At 43.1% G+C, this 12,031-nt stretch overlaps 1 long non-coding RNA gene across 1 annotated transcript; it reads left to right on the top strand.

Moving 5' to 3' along the window:
* Window positions 1-6: 6 nt before the first annotated feature.
* On the top strand, window positions 7-1,547 carry LOC113017797 (uncharacterized). Its single transcript, XR_003271580.1, has 2 exons — window positions 7-133; window positions 1,307-1,547. It is a non-coding gene; the product is annotated as an uncharacterized LOC113017797 (long non-coding RNA).
* Window positions 1,548-12,031: the final 10,484 nt, after the last annotated feature.

Below are 12,031 nucleotides of genomic sequence, written 5' to 3'. Positions count from 1 at the left end.
TCAAACACACCTATGTGGCTTCTCAGATTTTTCTGTGAACCTTCTTATTTTTCTATGATGGGGTGTTTACAGTCACCAACCATCACCAGTGAATCATTTACTACTGGTTCAGTCATGGAGCTCACCTGTTCAGGTAAGCCAATCTGTGACATCATCAATTGTATAGCTAGAGGTGGGTGAAGCAGACAGACTTGAGTCCAGCAAACATGCTTTTTGATAATAGCTTCTGTTTTTGCATCTTAGCTAGATCCTTTAAATATACGTCACATTACTGGGACTGATCTAGCTCCCAGCACTACAGACAGCTTATTATTCTATGAGCTCCGCCTTTATCCTCTCCTGCCTTAGTGATGGCCTTCCCTCCTCAGTGTTTTCTTCTCTGATTAGCTCCTTGTGTACTTTAAAGGCCAGCCGTTTCATCAGTTAGCTTTCAGTGTCTGTTCACCACCTGCTGCTCTCCTCATATCTCTGTTTCCCTTTTAGGGTGAGTTTCCCTTTCTGGAGTTCCATCTTTTGTTCAGACTGGGTAACCGGCTGTATTCTGCTGCTCCGAGTGTCATTAAAGCTCAGTGAATATGTTAGAGTTTGTTGATTTACCGCTGTATGAATAAAATTCTATTGAATCTGATTAAATTGGACAGATGAGCATTTCAGACCCTTATTGTAACTGAGTACTTTTACTTTTACATGTACTTCTAAGTAAGAAGTAAGAATCACTGTGATCCATGATGTCATTTAAGTCCAGACCTCAAGTTAACTGAAATGTTGTGTTGGCATAAAGAAACCAACAAACCTCAGTACACTCAAACAATTCTGTAAAGAACAGTAGGTCAAAATTCCTACATAAGTATCTGAGAGTCTGATAAACTCATTAGCACTAGCTTTTCTGCTTGCTCACTTCTATCCTCTTCTTCTATATTTCTGTGCCTTCTTTCCACCTCACCACCATGTGAACCAGAACTTTCAGCTGCTCTGCTCCCAGGCTGTGGAACTCTCTAACCCCAGATATAAGAAACATTGGTTCTCTCCCCCAGTTTATACCTCAACTCAACACCCATCTGTTCATATCTGCATATTCACTGTAAACCCACTTTTTGTTAATTCTATCTTGTGCTTTGTTTTATTGTTCTTCATTTTGTCATGTTTCTATTATGTGTTTTCTCCTATTGTAAAGTGTCCTTGGGTATCTTGAAATGCGCTTTATAAATACGTTTCATCATCATTATTATTGTTATTATTGTTTTTGTTGTTGTTTTTGTTGCTAAAGATGGATCTCTGTGCTTTCATGTCTCTCATGTCTCTCTAGGAGAACAGGGGCCTGGTGGACTGTAACCTCGGTGTTGGTGCTGCTGAAGGATGGCTGGCTGAAGAGGGAGTTTCTCAGGGAGCAGAAGAGGCAGTCCAGTGAGCTAATGTCACAGTCAGACACATTTTCATCTGACAAATGAGGAACCATCAGTTCAGATTTGAGTTTTTTCCCTTTAAACAGCCTTCAACTGTAATGATTCTGCAGTTTTCTTACTGACAGCATTAAAATACTAAACCTATCAGTGTGTCTGTAAGTCTGTGAAGTTTGTCTAATCTCCCTGCTCTCTGTTTCCTACTAGACATATCAAATATGAGCACAGGTGCTGAGTTTCCTCTAAATAATCCAGTGGTGCGCTCTGCTGTTTTTGTTGCGGACATAATTTAATGTAGACTTTATTTGAAGGGTATTTATTAAAGAAATTTAGCAGTTGCAAAGCTAAAGGAGAATCAAATGATAATAACAATCACAGACTAATACTGAAACAACATCAGTTATACTTGTCTAATTAACCTACTCCGAGCTAATGCTTTTCATATCTTTGGGAGGAAAGAGACTGGCGAGGAGATGGACACTGAAGATGTGTTTATCTCAGTGTTTCATGTTAAAGAAAATAATCCAGGAGGAAAGCAATGGATTCCTTCTGAAAAATTCAACATGGCAACTTTGATCAACAGTGAAAAATCCAATTGAAATAGTGTCCAATACGAGGACATCAAGTCTGTATTAAAAGTCCAACCCTTTAAAATTGACCATCCCAATTTAAATCAGGTATGGATTGGGACACTTATTGTCCCATTCATGGTTCTTATGGGTCTGAAACAGTCTAAGCAGAAACTGGACATAAACACATGTGGGGAGAGGCAGACCGCCCCGACTCCGCAGCAGCAGGGAGGCCCCAAACTCCAGATCCCAGTCGGACGGCCAACTCCTCCTCCTAGCCCCCCCGCTCCAGCAGGCCGCAGAGAATGGGGGTGAGAGAAGACTCCAAACATCCCTCCGCCCGCTCATATGTAGTGTTGATGCATGTGTGTTCTAAGGTGCATTTAAAAACCAGGAGGGCATGGAGCTACCTGCCAGAGAGCAGCAGGTAAGCGCATAGTCCCTCCTGATAGCCCTCAGTACCTATTAAAATTGAGAGGTGGGCAACGACGCCAGGGGTGAGGTGTACACCCTGATGGTAATTTGGAGTCCGTGTAGCTTGTTTGAGGTGTTTGAGGTGACCAAATACTTATTTTCCACCCTGATTTACGAATAAATTCTTTACAAATCCTACCATGTGGATTCATGGATTTTTTACAAATCCTACCATGTCTCTCACAGTTGAAGTGTACCTCTGGTGCAAATTACTGACCTCTGTCATCATTTTAGGTGGGGGAACTTGCACAATCGGTGGCTGACTAAATACTTTTTTGCCCCACTGTATTACTATGTTCATAATTTTGTAAGCGTAGTCTTTGTACTAAGAATTTTTTTTTTTTTTTTATCAATTATCTCATTTAATTCTAGTTTTGTTTTGCGTATTCTGTTCAATGTTTCCTGAATGTTAGGCTTCTTCTAGTGATTTGATGGTTTTTTTCTAATTCCTGAATATTTTTGTTTTCTTTTTTCTTTTTGTGTGATGAGAAAGAAATTATTTTACCTCTCATCACAGCTTTCCCTGCTTCCCATAGAACAGACGCAGATGTTCCGGGAGTGTCATTAAAGTCTAAATATGAAGTCCACTCTTTTTTAAAATATTTAATAAAGTCTTCATCTTTAAGTAGTGATGTATTAAATCTCCAGTTTTTACTTGGCGTAGTATTATTCTTGTGCATTAGTTTTAAAGATACAGGAGCATGATTGCTGACAGCTATAGGATGAATCTCAGTGTCTGAAATGTCACTCAGCAGTGAGCTGCTGACCAAAAAATAATCCAGACAAGAGAAAAGTATATTCCTTACTGTTGGGGTGAAGGGAGCGCCATGCATTGCAAAGACCAAAGTCGCTCATATACTGTTTGATTATATTTGTGGACTGCCAATTACGCTGAGTTCCTGCTGTATTGAGCCTAGCCATGTCTTCATTTAGTCCAATGTTGAGGTCGGTTGAGGACCCTTCTCAACCGTCACGCCTCCGCCTACTTCCTGTTCCCAACGAACTGTGCATGTGGCTGCGTGTGGATTTGTATTTCCGGGAGCTTTTGCCGTGTTGTAAATAGTTTGTTGTATATAGAAGTAAATAGTTGTCGATACATTTTTTTACTCGTAGCTGTAGGGGTGAGAAGCCATTTTTCTTTGGGAACCTTTTCTCCTGTTTTTAGTTAGGGAGGTAAGACACCTGTAATTTTCTTTTGGGGTTTTCTGTCAAGGTAAGCCAGCTGCATTTCATTTCTAGAGTTTTTGTTTGTTGTTTTGACCATGCTCACCCTGACACGTGCTACCTTTTGGGACTTAATAAACTGACTGGCTGTTGTGAAATCCGTGGTAGCTGTTTTTTGTTGGTTCGTCATCCTTGAGAGCAGGGAGTGTGGGGGCATTTCTCCTTATTTTTATTTTCCTTATGTTGCACGCCAGTTTTCCCTGGGCTGGGGTGTAACAATCCTTATTTACAATAAACCTGTAACCAACTTCTAGTGCTGTTCAGCATCAATAACATTTCTGTACCATTAACACAGCAATTAACCCGCTTATTTGCTATTATACATTCTTTATATTTTAAAAATTCAAACAATATATTACATTTGTAAACAATAAACAAAAATATTCTACCATTGCTCACAAACAGTTTACAATCGTCCACAAACAGTATACATCAGACTATTTACACACATAATAACTGGGTAGGTTGGAATAATCTTAATCAACTGTAACTTCCAATTATGTCAGTATAAAAGAGATGTATCTAAGAGCTTCATTTTTCACAAAATAAAAAAGGTAATGAGACCAGCTACCTATTTAGACTACAAGTGAAATGGCAGCTTCCATTACAAATGCCGGTATAGTTAGCTTTCTCTTTTTTTTTTTTTTTTTTTGCCTGTCCCAATTTGGTTCTTTAGCCATCAGAATTGTTGTCTGAAGACCAACAAGGATACCCAATGGATTTACTTCAAAATCAAATCAAAATCAAATCAAATCACTTTTATTGTCACATCACATGTGCAGGCACACTGGCACAGCACATGCGAGTGAAATTCTTGTGTGCGAGCCCCACAAGCAACAGAGATGTGCAAACACAACAACACAAACGAGCAAAATACAAGAATGGCTACATCTGAAACTAATAAATATATGTACAATATATAATAGTGTATGCATTTCTGGATGTGTATACTAAATATTTTCCTACGTGTGTGTGTGTGTGTGTGTGTGTGTGTGTATACACATTTTTACAAATTAAATAGTAAAAAAAATAATAATAAAATATACAGAGTTGAATATGTGCAAAACAAGTGCCATTTATATACAGTGTGTAGTGCATAATGTTGAAGTTCCAGTAGTGAAGCTGAGGTGTCTATGAAATGTTCAGCAGTCTGATGGCCTGATGGAAGAAGCTGTCTCTCAGTCTGCTGGTACGGGACCGGATGCTGCAGAACCTCCTTCCTGATGGAAGCAGTCTGAACAGTTTATGGCTGGGGTGACTGGAGTCCTTGATGATCCTCCCCGCTTTCCTCAGGCAGCGCTTCCTGTAGATGTCTTGGAGGGAGGGAAGCTCACCTCCAATTATCCGTTCAGAGCACCGCACTACTCGCTGGAGAGCTTTGCAGTTGTAGGCGGTGCTGTTGCCGTACCAGGTGGTGATGCATCCAGTGAGGATGCTCTCAATGGCACAGTGATAGAAGGTCCTGAGGATGTGGGGGCTCATGCCGAATCTTTTCAGTCTCCTGAGAAAGAAGAGGCGCTGCTGCGCCTTCTTCACTGTTTTGTTTGTGTGTACTGACCACGTAAGATCCTCAGCCAGATGTACTCCGAGGAAACGGAAGCTGCTCACTCTCTCCACAGCAGCGCCGTTGATGGTGATGGGGGTGTGTACTTCTCTGCACCTCCGGAAGTCCACTATCAACTCCTTTGTCTTTGCGACGTTGATGGTGAGATGGTTGTCTTGACACCAGTGGGTCAGGGCGCTGACCTCCTCCCTGTAAGCCGTCTCATCACCGTTGGTGATAAGACCCACCACTGTAGTGTCGTCCGCAAACTTCACAATGATGTTGGAGCTGTTAGTGGCTGTGCAGTCGTAGGTGTAGAGTGAGTACAGGAGAGGGCTCAGTACACACCCCTGTGGAGCACCAGTGTTCAGTGTGATGGGGGATGAGATGATGCTGCCCAGTCTGACCACTTGGCGTCTGTCAGACAGGAAGCTAAGGATCCAGCTGCAGAGGGAGCTGCTCAGTCCTAGATCCTGCAGTTTCCTGTCCAGCTTCGAGGGAACGATGGTATTGAATGCTGAGCTGTAATCTACAACAGCATCCTCACATACGTGTCTCTCTTCTCCAGGTGTGACAGGGCAGTATGTAGTGTCAGGGCTATGGCATCATCAGTGGACCTGTTGTGGCGGTATGCAAACTGTAGAGGGTCCAGTGAGTCAGGTAGTGCAGAGCAGATGAAGTCCCTGACCAGCTTCTCAAAGCATTTGCTCACGATGGGGGTCAGGGCTACAGGTCGCCAGTCGTTCAATGAGGAGATGGTGGAGGATTTGGGTACAGGGACGATGGTGGCCATTTTGAAGCAGGCTGGGACTACAGACAGAGAGAGGGAAAGGTTGAAGATGTGTGTGAACACTCCAGCCAGCTGAGCCGCGCATGACTTGAGGACGCGGCCGCGAATCCCGTCCGGACCAGTAGCTTTGCGCGCGTTCACCTTCCTGAAGCACTTCCGCACATCCTCCTCAGACACAGTGTGCGCACTGACGTCATCCGCGGTGCGCACACTGTCCGGTCTCATGGTGTTCGCTGTGTCGAATCCAGCGTAGAATACATTTAGATCCTCACACAGAGAGGCCGTGGTCTGCGGTGTGCTGGTTTTCCCTCTAAAGTCTGCGATCGTGTTTAGTCCCTGCCACATACTCCGAGGGTTGTCAAACTGTTGCTTCACCCTGTCCCTGTACTCACGTTTGGCTGCTTTGATCGTCTTCCGGAGTTGGTAATGTGCGTGTTTGTAGTCCGATGTGTTTGCCAAATGGATCATCGTGGCATTGCCGTATTGGTCCATTTGATCGACCTTTGTTTTTATTATTTATTATATTTTATTTTCAGATGTTACAGACGGAACAGACATGAGTGAGGGATAGGAAAGGGAGAAAGAAAGAGGAAGGAAAAGAAAAACAAAAGGGGAGAGGGACAGTGAGAAAGGGGGGGGAGAAAAAAAATTTCCTGGATCACCTGTTGAGAGAAGAATAGAAAACAAGCAAAAAAAACCCCAAAGCTACATACTAGTTAACAACATAGTTAGCTTTCTCTCAATCGGTGAAAACACACTCTCACACAACATTCGCGGTCTTTAAACTAAGACAGAAAAAGGATTATTGCCTTTATATCTGCGTTGTAGTTAGCAAACTTGAACTACTAACTTGTCTTTTTAACAGAAAAGCAGAGACAGAAGCAGCAGACAGTTGCGTTCAGTCTGCAGGCTCTTCCTCGTCTGAGGCAGAGAAGCGTTGCAATGGCCTATCGCACTCACCACTATTTTGCCCCTTGTGTCAATGCCACGCAATTATATTCTCCATAACTCTAAATGAAAGTGCAATACCACCATAAAATCAGGTCTTTTACATCAAAAAACAATTTACAAAAAAATTACAATTGTGACCATACAATTGCGGGCGTCGCATATGTACCCACGTATATTATCACAGCAGAGCTGCTGTACATCTTTACCAGCAGTTGATAGTAGTTCCAAAATGAGCTATTCAACCGGGCTTCGTATGATCTCCCTTTAGGTGAAGGAATTGTATGGAAAATTAGAGCCATTCATGGCGCTTCATCCCACCATCAGTATGGGAAACTGCAGCATTAGGAGACAATATATTAACTAAATGTCTTGTTTATTGCATTCCGATCTTTGATCAAAGCCGAAACCAGTTAATTGTTACTTTACCTTATCTGTTTCATCTTGTTCTCTCTATAAACTTCACAAGATGCTCAGTTGAACTTTCCCTCCTCCAAGGTAAACTTTTATTAAACTCTTAATAAACAGTCATGAGTCTCTGCTTCTCACCTTCCGGTGTTACACTCTGCAGACTCCGGGTGGAACACACAGGTAAATGCAATTCCCATTGCTACATTATCTTCTCTGATATGCTGAATGGGAAAATGTTTCAACTTAATGCTAAATAAATGTTAACACTTGTTTTAACACAGAGAGCAGCAGACTAGGGCTGGCTGTTGTCACTGATTTCTACAACTGATTCAATTCTGATTCACAAGGTCAAATTCCATCCCAGATTTAATTCAATTCAATGGATTAAAATCAGTCAGAAATATTATGATTATGACCATTTATCATTACCTATATGGTAATTAACTGGTTCTTATCCATTGAGCACACAATCCTGCACAATCTATCTCACCCATGCGCATGATTGCTTTCTATCTATGTATTTGCACACACATTCATATTTCAATGGATACGTCAGAGAGCAACTTGGGGTTAGTATCTTGTATCTTGCCCAAGTATATTTGGCATGCAGACTGGAGCAAACCAGTCAGTAGGTGGAGGGTTGGTGGTTTGATCCACCAACCCTCCGGTTCATGGATGGATGAGCTACATCCATCCATGAAAAATGTTTTGTGACCGCTGCATATCCTGTTTGTTCCCCTGGGTTGTGTGATGCTGAATCATCCACAAAGACCCTCAGAGTTAGTCGGTAGTGCATGGGTCAGCTCTGGGTAGACAGATTCCAGAAATTTCTCCTATAAAATCATATGGTTAATCATCTGCTACTGTGGGAGAAGTGATAATCTTTTAACTGTGACATTTGGCTTTTTACAATAATAAAATAATGTGATGTTGAGATTGTGTAATGATTGGAGACTAAATACACCTTACTGTTTCTGTTATTAATGTTTTACAAAGAATGAAAGTATTTACAAATGGCACAAATCAGCTCTGAAAAATACGACACAGTTTCCCGAGTGTTCACTGAAGCCGTTTAGTGTTTAGCTCTCTGCATAAGCCAGACAGAGTCAGATGAGGTCAAAAGGTCTGTGTACTAATTTAATTTATTTAATGTCTTACTCTTGCTCTGTTTGATTCTGATGTGTTGCTGAGTCACTGATGGAAATGCAGATAACACAGAATAAACATCACACTTTTCAGCCAATTATTTTCAATCCACTTTAAACTGTGACAAACTGAAGCATTCATGTCTTTGGATTTTACAATAGTGTTGCGTTAGACTGCTATATTTTTATGTTCTTTGTACTGTAGATTTTTCAGTGAAATAGTTGCCAATAATAAGGATCCTTTTCTGTAGAAGAGCATGATGATAACCTGCTGTGTGTGAACGTTTATCATGTTAGGGTCAGTGAATCGAGGTAATGGAAAGATATCCTGGATATGCTGAACTTATACAGGACCCATGCTGATAATTGAAAAGAAAAACCACGAAGATCAGATGTTAATCAGATTTCATTTTAATTCTACTAATAATCACAAATATCACACAAAGACTACAAAACCTATAACAGCCAGCTGGTGTTTAAAATGCAGCTGAATAAATGATTTTGAAAAAGACAATTAAATTTTTCCTGAAGCAGGTTTGACACCAGACTTCAGTATCTATCAACAGACAAAATGCTGTGACCAAAATGTTCTCTTTCCTCCTTAAACAAGTTTTCCATGTTGGTTTATTTCAAAATTCATGTTTGAAACGAGTATAACACGAATGAACATCAGGGAGTAAAGATCTGATAGAAATAACCTATAATTGAGTCTGGTGTTCGACATACAGCGCAGGTTGTGCAATCTATATAACTTGAAGAAATGTGAAAGACCCAAAAACAAAAGTACACAAAAATGATAGCGTAGCTGGGAGAAAAATTACAAAACTAAGATTCCAACAGTAACTATGGCAACATCAGTGCAAGCTTTGCTCTCTTATTTATAAGTTGGCTTCTTGTGTCTTTGTTTGCTCCTCCAACATTAATCAAGTTTAAGTGTCAGATATGAGGACATCCAGCATGCACTGCAACTACAGTCCCTTGAAAGGGATCATCCATATTAAAATCAAGTAAGGCTTGGCACTTCTGTGGTGCCATTTACGGCTGCCATTGAAATGGTTGTCAAACATTTAAAGCAGAACCAGGACATAAACAGTGCAATGTTTTGTTGTCCACACTTTAAGCCAACCGAGGCCACTCTCAATGAAACAGATCTATGGTTCCTATTAAACATCCTGCACAAATCGCCTGTGCGGTTTCTTACATAGGACAGTGTCTAAAATGATGAATCCAAGCTTTTCATGAAAATGTCAAGATTAACCACAAAACTATTGGCCAGATCTAATAATTTCTGCCAAACTACAACCTAAACTAACTAAATTGGTTTTAGTAGAACTTTACACTCTGAAACAGATTTATATACAAAACAGCTCAGCACAGCATGTTATTAACTTCACACATGAAGTCTGACTGGTTCAGTCCAGTCAGACTTCAGTTTTGCAGTCACCGTCCACATCCTGCTTCTTCAACTGGTCGTCACGGTAACTCTGGACTTTCCTCCAACGAATCCTGAAGTCTGTCAGTCCTTCTGACAGCATGAGGCCTGACAGCTGGACAAAATGTGCAGATGATGAAAAACATGAAGCATAGTTTGAACTTTCTACCAGCATGTTTTGTGTCCAATGAGAGGGGATCGTATTTTGGATCACTGCTACACGCCATACAAGCAGGGCTACAAAGCTGTCTCACACCCGGCTTTTGGGAAGTCTGACCACAACGCCATCTTCCTCATTCCCCAGTATAAACAAAACATGCGGAGGGAAGACGTGACCACGAGGGAGGTAAAACGGTGGACTGCCCAATCAGAAGCTACGCTACAGGACGCACTCAACGACGTCGACTGGGACATGTTCAGAGCATGCGCAGTCGACATCAACGAGTTTACAGAAGTAGCAGTATGCTTCGTCAATATGCTAGCCAGGAGATTATCCCCACTGCGAGAGTCACCACATTCCCAAACCAGAAACCGTGGGTGGACAGATCGATCCACACTGCAGTAAACGCCAGGACCGCCTCCTACAACGCGGGTCAACGCCACTGGCGATATGAGCGCCTACAAAGCGGCCTCATACGGCGTGCGGTGAGAGATGCCAAACGGCGGTACCGGGAATGTGTAGAGTCCCACTTCCACCAGGGCGACACACGGAGTATGTGGCACGGACTACGCACCATTACGCACTACAAAGCCAGGGACACTGCGCCGATCAACGCCGACTCTGCATTCAGCAACGAGCTGAATCCGTTCTATGCCCGTTTCGAGGTTAGCCAGGCAGCTAATGCTATCTACCGCCTGACTACCGAGGACAGTGACATCATCAGCGAAAGACCGGTGACCAGCATCGCGGAGCATGACGTCCGAGCGGCATTGAGGAGAGTGAACACAAGGAAAGTGGCGGGGCCAGATGGCATCACCGGCCGTCTGCTGCGCTGCTGTGCTAGCAGGTGTGTTCACTTACATCTTCAACGAGTCCCTGGCGAAGTCTGTGGTCCCCACATGCTTCAAAAGATCCACCATCATCCCTGCGCCCAAGAACAGCAAACCCTCATCCCTGAACGATTACCGGCCAGTTGCACTGATCTCGGTAGTAATGAAGGTGTTTGAGAGGCTGCTGAAGAACATCATCTCATCCTCCATCCCAGACACCACAGATCCGCTGCAGTTCGCCTACCGATCCAACACATCCACAGAGGATGCCATCGCCCACGTCCTGCACACCACTCTCAGCCACGTGGACAAGAAACAGGGTAACTATGTGCGAATGCTGTTTGTTGATTACAGTTCAGCGTTTAACACAATAGTGCCCTGCAGACTGTTCACAAAGCTGAGGGATCTGGGACTCAACAGCCGTCTGTGTGCATGGGTGTTGGATTTCCTCACTGGCAGAACTCAGGTGGTGAGGGTAGGTAGATGCGTCTCTAACAGCATCACCATCAACACAGGAGCACCTCAGGGATGTGTCCTCTCACCACTGCTCTACTCCCTCTACACTTCAGACTGTGTGGCCACCCATGGCTCCAACACCATTGTGAAGTTTGCTGACGACACAGTGGTGTTGGGTGCCATCTCCAACAACGATGAGGCGGCCTACATGGATGAAGTGAAGAATCTGGCATCGTGGTGCCAGGACAACCACCTCCAGCTGAACGTCAGCAAGACCAAGGAGCTGGTGGTGGACTTCAGAAGGGGTCAGCACAGAGACTACAAGCCCATTATCATCCATGGAGCTCCAGTGGAGAGGGTGCAGTCCTTCAAGTATCTTGGTGTCCACATCTCCTCAGACCTGACATGGGCTGCCCACATTCAGGTCCAGACCAAAAAGGCTAGGCAGCACCTGTATCACCTACGACAACTGAGGAAGTTCAGGGTCTCTCCAAAGATCCTCAGGATTTTCTATACAGGCGCTGTGGAGAGCATCCTCACACAGAACATGACATCGTGGTTTGGGAACAGCTGTGTGAAGGACCATAAAGCTCTCCAGAGAGTGATCCGTACAGCAGAACGCTGCTGCAGGATTGCTCTCCCCCCGCTT

The sequence above is a fragment of the Astatotilapia calliptera genome, unplaced genomic scaffold (genome assembly GCF_900246225.1).
Source record: "Astatotilapia calliptera unplaced genomic scaffold, fAstCal1.2 U_scaffold_2, whole genome shotgun sequence".
Taxonomy (NCBI): Eukaryota; Metazoa; Chordata; class Actinopteri; order Cichliformes; family Cichlidae; genus Astatotilapia; species Astatotilapia calliptera.
Note: the sequence above shows the minus strand (reverse complement) of the source record. Positions and strands in the feature narration are given on the sequence as shown.